The 12,758-nt window shown below is 35.6% G+C and overlaps 1 pseudogene; it reads right to left on the bottom strand.

Moving 5' to 3' along the window:
- LOC111394219 overlaps positions 1–12,464 on the bottom strand; it is a 37,251-nt pseudogene extending 24,787 nt beyond the window's left edge.
- Between the last annotated feature and the right edge of the window lie 294 nt (positions 12,465–12,758).

Genomic DNA, 12,758 nt, shown 5'->3' with positions numbered 1-12,758 from the left:
AAGTGAAAGTATATATATCGCCACAATTTTTACAAAGCATTTATCACCAATCTTAAATTTATCGCCATCTCACTTCTATTTTTCTTGAAAATAAGATGGTTATGTATTAATGATAGGCACCAACAGGGACATCCAATAATACTGGTCTAACCTTTGGCAAAGTTTATGCTTGAAGTGCTACTGACCATAATTCCCAATTAACTATTCCACAAAAATAAAGGACAAGATAGACATTGGTAAGCCAAAGATATAGCCTCGACCACTTAGACCTATTGCTAAATAAATAGATAGATTGCTTACCACAAATGCGGAGACAATAGCTGCAAATGATGCTCCAATAAAGCCCTCCCATGTTTTCTTAGGTCATATCTTGATAAGAGGAGTACTCTCCAAGAAAAATCTGAAAAAGTTAGTAGCAATATCATTGATGAAATGAGTGATGCTGGAAGAATGAACCTGCAATATTATTAACCCAAGTTTCAAGTTCTTTATACAAATTCAATTATTTGGATGTAAATGTGAGATGCCGCGTCAGTCCTTATAACTAATATAAAACAAGGAAAGTAGTAGTTACCAAAACATAAATAATCAAGCAGCAAAAGAACCTTACATAGCAACTTCAAAAGAGGCTATGTTGGACCTAGAGAGATTGTAATGAATGAGATTAATAACACAATATATTGTAATAAAGATCACAACCAAAAACAAGATTAAAAATAAATAAGAACAAAGAGAGTTAATTGTAGAGGAACAATGCAAATTAACTGACAATATGAAGAAAAATTACAGACACGACAATAATGTATTGAACTAAACCGAAAGAAGAGACCACTATTTATAGGTACATACCATATCATAAAGATGAAAATAATGTGAAAAAGGAAATAATATATTTTCAATAAAATCATGTGAAAATAAGGAAACAAATTTTTTTTGCCTAATTTGAGTCATAAGCACAACAATCTCCACTTTGAACTAATTTTCGGTGTAACTAGCAGAGTTCCAAAATTTTTCCACCTGGAAAAATATGTCCAACTATATGGAAATAATCGAACTCTTCAAAACAGTAACCAAAACTCTCTATCACAAAAAAAAATCTTCTTTTGCTCAGCGTCCACAAGCGACACCCGAACCCCACTCCCGAGATTCCGAAATTTCACCAAGGAATTACTGTTGACCAAATAGGGTCAAAGCACACCCTATAGCAGAAACCACACCAAATGCCTGAGCAGAAGGCCCTTTACTAGATCTATCACCTTCAACGATCCCGAAAGTATTACAGACATCGCTGACACAACTGTACTTAAGCTACATGAATCCAACCCTAGCAATTGAAAACAGTGTATCTGCTGAAATTGGTGGCAAAACGGAATCATCAATGCTCTCCTTAGCAATGTTCTGAACCGACTCAGAGCCCATCTTTAGAGGTACTATACCAAATTGAATATCCACCACCATATTGAACTTATCCAAATGTCTCTTAAATGGTTCTGCACTTCCCTGCAAGATGTACAACTGAGACTTCTTTCGTCCCTCCAGTACAATCTGGACACCCCTTTCGGATCTTTAAAATTCCACCTCTAGCATAGAATTTATACCCTTTTGATTCCAGGGTACTCAGGGAGATGAGATTCCTCTTCAAGTCTGGAACATGTCGAACCTAATCAATTATTTTGACCGTCCATCATGGAACCTCAATCTGATTTGATCGATTCCAGCAACACAGTAAGACTGGTTGTTTTTCATCACAACTCTACCTTGCTTGACAGCCTTATATGTCCAAAAGAAATTTCGATTGGAACACATATGATGTGAACATGCCGAATCGAGAATCTACTCCTCGTTAAGCTTAGACTTTAAGTCAAATACCACGGTAAACATTACATTACCGCCATCCGAAAAATCCTTGCTAACATTAGTCTCATCCAAATTGCATGATTATCTCCTATGATTTGCTGTTAAATTACCTTTAGCCTGCAACTTATTGCAATCTTTCTTAATGTGTCCTTTCCTCCTACAGTAGAAGTAGTACAAATTGCTGAAATTCGTCCTCGATCTATCCCTCTGTCGATCACCATGAGCTAATAGAGCTTCCTCATCCCTTGTTGTAACTCCAACCAAATGCTTCATCTTCTCCTTTGATAACAGAGCATCATAGACATCCTCAATGGTCAAATATCATGACTGTACAAAATAGCATCCCAAATGACAAGTAAGAGGTGGGCAGTGAACACAACAAGATCAAGGCCAGTCCTCATCATCATACTTAATCTCCAATGTCTCTAAATCTGCAACTATTTCATTAAACACAGCAATGTGGTCTTCCAATAAACCTCATTCCGTCATGCGATGGGAATACAGCTTTCACTTTAGAGCCAGTTTGTTAGTGAGACTTTTAGTCATGCATAATTGCTCTAGTTTCAACCATAAAACATCTATTGTTTTCTCCTTCAAGACGTCATGTAGAATATTCTTGGATAAATGAAGATAAATCTGCAATAAAGCCTTTTCATCCCTCCGTTGTCTAATTAGCTGGCATCTTCTCAAAACTCAGCTACATTTCTTCCAAATCCAACTGCGCAAGAATAGTCCTTATCTTTACTTGCCGCAAAGAAAATCTTGTATTACGATCCAATAACAGAATATCATATTTCAATGTAGCCATTTCTAAAAAAATCTGAATCAAATCACGAAGAACCTGCAGCCTAACTCTATTACCAATTGTTGGACCTAAAGAAATTGTAATGAATAAGATTAATGACAAAATATATAGTAATAAAGATTACAACAAGAAACGAGATTAAAAATAAATAAGAACAAAGAGAGTTAATTGTAGAGGAACGATGTATATTAACTGACAATATGAAGAGAAATTATAGACACAACAATAATGTATTGAACTAAACTGGAAGAAGATACCATGATTTACAGGTACATACCATACCATAAAGATGGAAATAATATATTTCCAATAAAATCACAAAATAAGGAAACAATATTTTCCATGTGAAAATAAGGAAACAATTTTTTTTCTAATTTGGGTCATAACCAACAGGCTAAACTACAGTTAAAGAGAATAAATGTTTTTAACTTGGCGAGTAGCAAATGAACTTAGCTTATAATATTTTTATTTCAGATAAGATTCATAGTCTATGCACCCAATGGGAGGGAATAAAACTTGAAATTTGCTATAGTCTATTTTATTGACTGGACCAGTTGCAAACATGTTAAAGTACCGAGAACAAGAGAAGCATAGAACAATATAGTTAAAGTGGTACAAACGACGATGTTAAATAGCATGAATGCAAAGACGTAGTAGACCAAGAACTAGTATTCTAATTAATTAATAAAACCAAATAGAGTCTCAAAGTTATGTTACCAGAATATTCCTTCAAAAACATTTGCCACAGTAAAAAAAGGACTGGGTAAATACCACAATCAGAATCATATGAGTCCAAGAGTATTGTCCAAATTGATACTTATACATCTTCTTCTTTAGTGTCAGAAAAAACCACAGAAAACCTGCAGCCAACAAAATAAGAAAAAATTCAGCCACATTCTTCCAACCCGCCACAGGCCGAAGCTTACATTTTATAAGAGAACTCTTATAGATCATAAATTAACATCAAGCATTTTGGAAACCATCAAATATTATAAGCATTTTGTACATCATTATGGACAAATTGAAAGACAAAAGTCATGAGAGAGAGCATAAAAAACACCAGTTTCCTAGCCTGTAATCTAAATATGACTACTTTGGCCAGAGGCTCCTCAGCTAACCACTACACAGAACATCACAAAAAACAAATAGTACCAACCTGCAATATACAAGTGAAGAAAAATCTTGAAGATTTTATTTGATTTACTTGTATACCATATATATAGATTGTTTTTCAATAACTAGCTTGATGTAATCTCGATAATTTCCAAGTCTCCTAATTTAGGAAATTTTCTTCCTTTTTTTTCCCACTTGTATTATAAATTAAAGAGTTGTAGAAGCTTGATGTATATACAAGAAATGAAAAAGAATTATTCATGTCTTCATGGTATCAGAGCCGTGGAAAGAATGACGGAAGTCCCCGTCAACAGCTCAATGTCGTCCGACTCCTCTTACAATGAGGCAAAAATCAATTCTGTGATAAACTGGACTGGAGGAGAAAATATTTCTTTTCAATTAACGGAAGAGAAGTTGAATGGAAGAAATTTCAGGGAGTGGGCGTAATCAATTAAGTTGGTAATCGAGGGCAAAGGAAAGCTCAGTTACCTAACTGGAGAAGCTAAGAAGCCAATTGATTCTGTTCTCTTGCGAAAATGGAAGTCTGAAAACTCGATGGTCATGGCGTGGTTGTTGAATTCGATGAAGCCGTCTATTGGAAAAACGTATCTCTCCCTACCAATGGCAAAAGACATATGGGAAGCTGTCAAGGAAATGTATTCAGACTCAGAAAACTCATTCTAAATCTTTGAAATCAAAACGAGGCTGTGGCAAACCAAACAAGAAAAGAGGGACGTTACGGATTACTACCTGGAAATGACCTCTTTGTGGTAAAAACTCGATCTCAGCGGTGAAGAAGAATGGGAATGTGCTAGAGATAGTATCAAGTACAGGAAGAAGGTCGAAAATGAACGGGTTTACGAATTCTTTGCTGGCCTCAACCTCAAACTTGACGATGTAAGAGGAAGAATTCTGGGTCGACGGCCACTGCCCTCAACATGCGAAGTCTGTTGGAAAAATTGGTTTTAATTAGTTGGTTTGACCAACTTTTGACCAATTAATTTAATGGGTCCCGTTAATCGGTAATAAGATTTCTTTGGCCGAATGTATTCTACTCCATGAGTAGATTAATATGATATATTTATTTTCTCAAAACCAATTTAGGGTGAATGAGAAATTAAGGCCAAAAGATGCCTACTTGATGTTGAAATAAAATAGGTGGAAAATTGGAAAATACCAATTCCACATAGGAAAACTAGAAGAATATAAACCACCTTATACTAGAAGAATATAAACCACCTTATATAGCTCAAGTTTGGGATTTGGGTTTGGGCCCCAAGGGGTACCAATAATCTTTGAAGGGGAGAGAACCTATATGCTAGTAGGTTAAGCCAAAGCCCACACGCACGCGCCGCCGCCGCCGTCCGTCCGTCCGACCGGCCTGCTCGGCTCGGCAATGTCACGAGTCACGGGTCGTGGGTCTTGGGCTTGGGCCAAGCTGATATATATTATTTGGTAAAATAACATTTAATTATATTATTTTATTATTATAATAATAATATATTTTATGTTATTAATTTTTTCTTCCCTGAATTTTCTGTGTGGGGGGAAGCAATTCTCTCAGCTAACCACATTCTAAATAAAGTACCACACAAAGGTAGGAACGAAACTCCTTATGAGGTATGAAAATGTCATAAACCTTCGTACAAATACTTAAAAGTGTGGGGGTGTTTGGCTAAGGTACAAATACCAAAGCCTAAACAAATTAAAATAGGGTCTAAAACTATCGATTGCATATTCATTGGATATGCTAATAACAGTAGTGCTTATCGGTTCCTCGTACATAAGTCTGACATTCCGAATATACATGAAAATACTATCATTGAATTTAGGAATGCTGTATTTTTTGAGGACAAGTTTCCTTGTAAAGATAGAAAAGAAATAAGCCCGCAAAAATAAACTTATGATTCTGAAATTAGTAATCCTCAAAGTGATGAAGAACCAAGACGCAGCAAAAGAACCAAAACATCTACATCTTTTGGTCCAGATTTTTTAACTTATATGTTAGAAAATGAGCCTAGGACATTTAATGAAGCAATGGCTAGTCCAGAAACTCCATTCTGGAAAGAGGCTATCAATAGTGAAATTGATTTTATTATGCAGAATCATACCTGGGAATTGGTAGATCTCCCACCTGGTAATAAACCATTAGGTTGTAAATGGATTTTCAAAAGAAAATTAAAGACTAATGGATCAGTTGATAAATACAAGGCCAGATTGGTAGCTAAAGGATTCAAACAAAGAGAAGTCCTTGATTTTTTTGATACATACTCACCTGTGACAATGATAACATCAATTAGAGTATTAATTGCAATCGCAGCATTGCATAATTTGGAAATCCATCAGATGGACGTCAAAACAACTTTCTTAAATGGTGAGCTAGAAGAAGAAATTTACATGGAACAACTCGAAGGGTTCATCGCTCCTGGACAGGAGAAAAAGGTGTGTAGACTCGTCAAGTCATTATATGGACTAAAACAAGCGCCAAAACAATGGCATGCAAAATTTGACAAAACTATGTTGTCAAATGGTTTTAAGATTAACGAATGTGATAAATGTGTTTATATTAAAACCACACCTAATGCATATGTAATTGTATGTCTATACGTTGATGACATGTTAATTGTGGGTAGTAGTTATGATATGATAACAAATGCCAAGAAAATGTTGACAAAATATTTTGACATGAAAGATATGGGTATTGCAGATGCAATATTAGGAATTAAAATTCTTAAAACATCTGAGGGACTTGTAATGTCTCAATCTCACTATATTGAGACTGTACTTAAAAGGTTTAATATGTATGATGAAAGTCCAGTTAAAATATCAGTAGATTTAAGTCTACATTTGGCAAAACATAAAGGCGAACCCGTATCTCAATTAGAATACTCTCGGATAATAGGCAGTCTAATATATATTACAAACTGCACTCGTCCGGATATTGCATATGCAGTAAACAAACTTAGTAGATATACAAATAACCCAAATAATGACCATTGGAAAGCACTGGTAAGGGTTCTAAGATATCTACGATACACCTCTAATGTTGGATTACTTTATACGAGATATCCAGCTGTATTAGAAGGATACAATGATGCTAATTGGATATCAGCTACAAAAGACTCAAAATCCACTTGTGGGTATGTTTTTACCATTGGTGGTGCGGATGTATCTTGGAAATCCTCTAAACAAACATGTATAACTCGATCCACAATGGAATCTGAATTCATAGGTTTAGATAAAGTTGGAGAGGAAGCATAATGGCTTTGAAATTTTTTAGAGGATATTTCATGTTGGCCTAAGCTTGTGCCTGCAATTAGTATACATTGTGATAGTTAGTCCGTTATCGGTAGAGCACAAAGTAGTATGTATAATGGTAAGTCTCGACATATACGTCGAAGACATAATACAGTTAAGCAGTTGATCTCAAATGATATTATTTCCATAGTTATGTAAAGTCTAGAGAAAATCTGGCAGATCCGCTTACCAAAGGCTTACCAAGAGATCAAGTATACTGCCTATCAAGGGGAATGAGCTTAAAGCCTACTACATAAGAATCTTTGTAATGGTAACCCAACCTTGCTGACTGGAGATCCCAAAATCTTGGTTCAATGGGACAACTAAGTTATGAAGATTCAATAAGCACTTCGGAGTTAACTCCTACCTATTCCTATGATAAGGAAGTGCTATCTGCAGAAAGTTTTAGGTTAAGTTATACTTTTAATGATTCCTATATCTTGGACTACCTAAGTGGAGTACGGCAGGTACTCTTAATAGGAGATCACCTATACAAGTGAGAAGTGTGGCCGCTTCTATGATAATGTTTCAAAGGCTTGAATTCTCTAAAGCACTTATGAAATCCAAGAGTTGTTCAGGGCCAAAATGAACACAACAGTGAGAACTCGAAAATGTTAGGAAGGTTATTGTGTTGATACTATTGTTTTCATTTACAAAAACGGCTGACAGTTCAAGACACCGCGTTCACTGATTAGCCAAGTAAATCCGATAGTCTTCTATTACGAAAGGTTCAAACCCATAAGGTACCTATCCAGATGCGATAACATTCCGCCTGATCTCTCTATAGGGTTTGCATAGTCTATTGCATTAATTTCCATTCATGTGGGGGATTGTTGGAAAAATTGATTTTAATTAGTTGGTTTGACCAACTTTTGACCAATTAATTTGGTGGGTCCCGTTAATCGATAATAAGATTTCTTTGGCCAAATATGTTCTATTCCATGAGTAGATTAATATGATATATTTATTTTCTCAAAACCAATTTAGGGTGAATGAGAAATTAAGGCCAAAAGATGCCCACTTGATGTTGAAATAAAATAGGTGGAAAATTGGAAAATACCAATCTCACATAGGAAAACTAGAAGAATATAAACCACCTTATACTAGAAGAATATAAACCACCTTATATAGCTCAAGTTTGGGACTTGGGTTTGGGCTCCAAGGGGTACCAATAGTCTTTGAAGGGGAGAGAACATATATGCTAGTAGGTTAAGCCAAAGTCCACACGCGCGCGCCGCCACCGTCGTCCGTCCGACCGACCGGCACGACACGGTCACGGGTCACGGGTGACTGTCCAAACCATTTGTGTCTTTTGGACACAACTTTTCGGCAGTTGTGTTATTAGGACACAACCTTTCAACATCTATAAATAGGCCCCCATACCCCGATTTTTATTCATTCCAAAAATCAGAATTGATTGTCTACTCTCCCGAAATTATCCCTTTGTCCTTGCATAATTTCTGTTCTTATAATTCAATCCTCAAAAATTACTTTTCGTGCATTTCACTCATCCAGTGTGTGTGGAGGGATCTAAACTTTACGGGTTCGTCGGGTCTTGTAATTTGGAGTACTACTATTACAAGATGAGGTCGTTGTATCTTGGGAAACGAATCCTGCAATACCGTTAGTACCAGTGCGGAGCATTATCGTTTTAAGGAGAAAGAGTCGAACTCTTGCCTCGACTGTTCAAAACCATCCGAACGTCGTTATTCTGGCCAAATATAAATTATGGTAACACTATTATTTGCTATTATTTTTCAACAAAGTCTTCACTGAAGTACGAAGAGAAGAAAATCGTCAGAAAGTGATGATGAAGACTGGGATAGCTGGATATGTAGAGATGTCGGCACTTCTGTTGATCAGAATTGGATCTACTGGGTATGAAAATTGGCCATCATCGTATGGGCCAAAGTTTAGGAACATATCACGTGGACCAAAAAGGAATAAACTTGGGCCTGAAATGAATAAGTTTGGGCCCTTTTCTGGATTTGGCAACTTTGGAGCTATTGGGCCTTCTAAGTTTTGGCCTACATGATTTGGACCTGGACTAACAAATTTATCACAGGGAGCAACACATGGATTGGGCCAAAAACAACAAAAGGAATGACCTTGGTGTGAACACTATCACGAACTGGGACACAAAGAAGATACCTGTTAGGATATACATTGGAAGCCTACTGATTGGAAACCAAGATAAAATGTTAAAAATTGTGTCTATCAAGTTTCAATCGATCAAATAAGGACATCCAAAGAAATGAAAAATGGAGCATTCAACAGTGAGCAATTAGAACAACTCTACCAGATTTTTCTAGTCTCCAAACTTTTTGCACACAGTTCTTCGAACTCATTAGCCCACAAAGGTAGTTTTTGGAAAGCTTAAATATATCCTCAAAATATAAAACTACATAGATAATTGACTCAGGTGCTTCCGATCATATGACGAACTTTTACCATTTGTTATATTCATACTCACCTTATGCTGGCAATATCAAAGTTAAGATAGCAAATGAATCACTCTCATCTGTCACAAGAAAATGGAGTATTCATATCTCCGAGTCTATAACTTTAAAATTGCATTGACACTCTACAACAAAATAGAATTGCCGAATGAAAAAATCAACACCTTCTTGATGTTGCTCGTACTTTGCTATTCACCAGAAATATGCTAAAAATGTTGTAAGGAGATGCTTTTCTAACACCAACCTATCTTATTAATTGAATGCCCAGCCGATTCCTATCTTTTGAATCACCTAATCAAAGGCTTCAAAAATTCTTCCCCAATTCTTGACTAAATACAAACATCTCCCTTAAAGTGATTGGCTGTACTATATCCGTTCACATTCATCATCATCATCGAAGCAAACTGGATTCTCATGCAATTAAATGTATTCTCATTGGATATGCACCCACTCAAACGGTTAATAAATGCTTTGATCCAGTCTCAAAGAAAACATTTGTTAGCCTTGATGTTACATTCTTCGAGTAGACACCTTATCTCCAAAAAAACCTTTATTTAGAGGGAGAATTTGAGTAAAGATTGGTTCCTAGACTTTGATATCTCTTTCGAGCCTACCAAAATCATTGAACCTGTCATAATACCCTGTTCTAACATGCCATGCGTAGAGGAGACTCTTAGGGAGAGATATAGAAAAAACAAAATGACAGGGAGATGATAGTTTACTCAAGAAAGCCAAAACCAAAGGAAAATCGCACATCGAAAGCACCAAGAGAATTGGGATTGATGATAGCTCCAAATGTTCATAAGTCTTATGAGCCTGAACATTTAGATATAGATCTACCTATTGCATTCAGAAAATAAACTCGATCATGTACTCTCCACCCTATCTTGAAATTTATATTTTATAAAGATCTATCTATTGATTTTCATACTTTACATCTAATCTTGATAGTACAGAAATTTTTTAGGAGTATTCAAAAAGCATTGAAAGTTCCAAAATGGAGGGAAGCAATAAAGGAGGAAATGTAGGCCTTAGAAAAAAAATGATACATGAAAAGTTATTGATCTGCCCAAAAGAAAGAAGCCTATAGGTTGCAAATGAGTTTTTAATGTGAAGTACAAAGCCAATGGTTCAATAGAACGGTATAAAGCTTGTCTTGTTGCCAAAAGATATACGCAAACATATGGCATCGACTACACAGAAATGTTCGCACCAATGGCAAAGTTAAATACAATTTGGGTCCTATTATCTTTGACAGTTAACCTGGACCGGCCTCATCAACAACTAGACATAAACAATGTATTTCTCAATGGGGGACTAGAATAAGAGGCCTTTATGACCTTACCACTAGTATTTTGTAAAAGTGAAGGGGAAAATCGAGTCTGTAAACTCAAAAAATCATTGTTTGGTCTCAAATAATCACCTAGAGCATAGTTCGATAGATATGCAAAGGTGTTGCAAGGCTAAGGTTATCAACAAGGGCAATCAGATCATACTATTTTCTTCCACCAAGCAAAAATGGGAAGAAGACCATTCTAATCGTATATGTGGATGATATAATCTTAACTGGAGATAACACAATTGAGATGGAAAGACTCAAGGGAAGTCTAGCAACCAAATTTGAAGTGAATGACCTAGGACAAATGAGGTATTTTTTAGGAATGGAAGTGGCAAGGTCAAAAAAAAGGTATAGCGTGTCATAACGAAAAATATATCTATGATCTGTTGATTGAAATAGGCATACTTGGATGCAAGCCATGCGACACACCTATTGATATAGAAAAGAGAACAAGGGATAGTGGAAACCCAGTTGAAACGGGTAGATATCAACGACTAGTTGGAAAATTAATCTACCTATCTCAAACCAGACCATGCATTGCTTTTGCAGTAAGTGCGGTAAGCCAACATATGCATTCATCAAAAGAAATTCATATGGAAGCAGTATACAAAATCCTCAGATATCTGAAAGGTATTCACAGATGTAGATTAGGCAGGTTCAACAAATGATAGAAGATCAACTACCAGTTATTGTACTTTTGTATGGGAAAACTTGGTAACGTGGAGAAGTAAAAAATAGAATGTAATGGCAAGAAGTAGTGCTGAAGTGGAGTTTAGAGCAGTTGCCCAAGGAATATGCGAAGGACTATAGTTAAAGAAGCTCTTGGAAGAATTACAAGCCACGGTGAAACTTTCAAACTCTATCGTGATAACGAAACGGCCATCAATATTTCTCTTAATCTAGTTCATCATGATCGAATCAAACACATTGAAGTGGATAGACACTTCATTAAAGAAAAGGTTGAGATTCGAGTTATTTGCTTAACCTATGTTTCGACAAAAGAGCAAACTGCGGATATGTTTACCAAAGGATTACTGTGACAAAGTTTTGAAGATCTCATTTGCAAGTTGGATATGGTTAACATTTACCATCTAACTTGAGGGGGAGTGAAGAAAAATCTTAAAGATTTTATTTGATTTACTTGTATACCATATTTAGATTATTTTTCCATAACTAGCTTGATTAATCTTGGTAATTTCCAAGTCTCCTAATTTAGGATATTTTCTTCCTTTTTTTTCCCACTTGTATTATAAATTGAAGAGTTGTAGAAGCTTGATGTATATACAAGAAATAAAAAAGAATTACTCTTGTCTTCAACAAGAAATAACAGGTAACCATGTGATACTTCATACTTGATAAATCCAGTGACGAGCTTATGCAAAAATTTATCCGAAGTAATTGTATCTCTGATTGAGGATGCTGCCATATACGAACAACATTGCTCTGAAAAAGAAGTGCCTGAAAGGGAAAGTAACAAATCAGTAGAAACAGGAATGATGCATAATATCTAGTGGCAATTCCTCCTAATCAATTACAAGAGTAGATTTCTGAACATCAAGAGAAAGTAACCTAATCCATCTAAAACCAGCCACATTTATAGAGCGTCGAACTGTGGACATGGACAAATAGCTTAAGATAATAATGCATGTGAGTGTGAACGTAAAAGTATGCAGTGAATGCCTTAATCATATATTTGATCTTCATATTTTATGGGCATACATTGCTAACAGATAAATAGTTAGTATTTATGAACTCTAGATCTTTGTAGTAAAATGTGATTCGGAGTTTGTTTAATGAATACAACAAAATATGAACCACTTGAATTATTTTGTATCATTTTAAGTTTTTATTTTTTATTTTATTCTATTCCTTTGATTTTGCAGAAAAA

Source organism: Olea europaea, chromosome 5, assembly GCF_002742605.1.
Source record: "Olea europaea var. sylvestris chromosome 5, O_europaea_v1, whole genome shotgun sequence".
In the NCBI taxonomy this organism is placed as follows: domain Eukaryota; kingdom Viridiplantae; phylum Streptophyta; class Magnoliopsida; order Lamiales; family Oleaceae; genus Olea; species Olea europaea.
The sequence above is the reverse complement of the archived record's forward strand: the minus strand, read 5'-3'. Positions and strand labels throughout refer to the sequence as shown.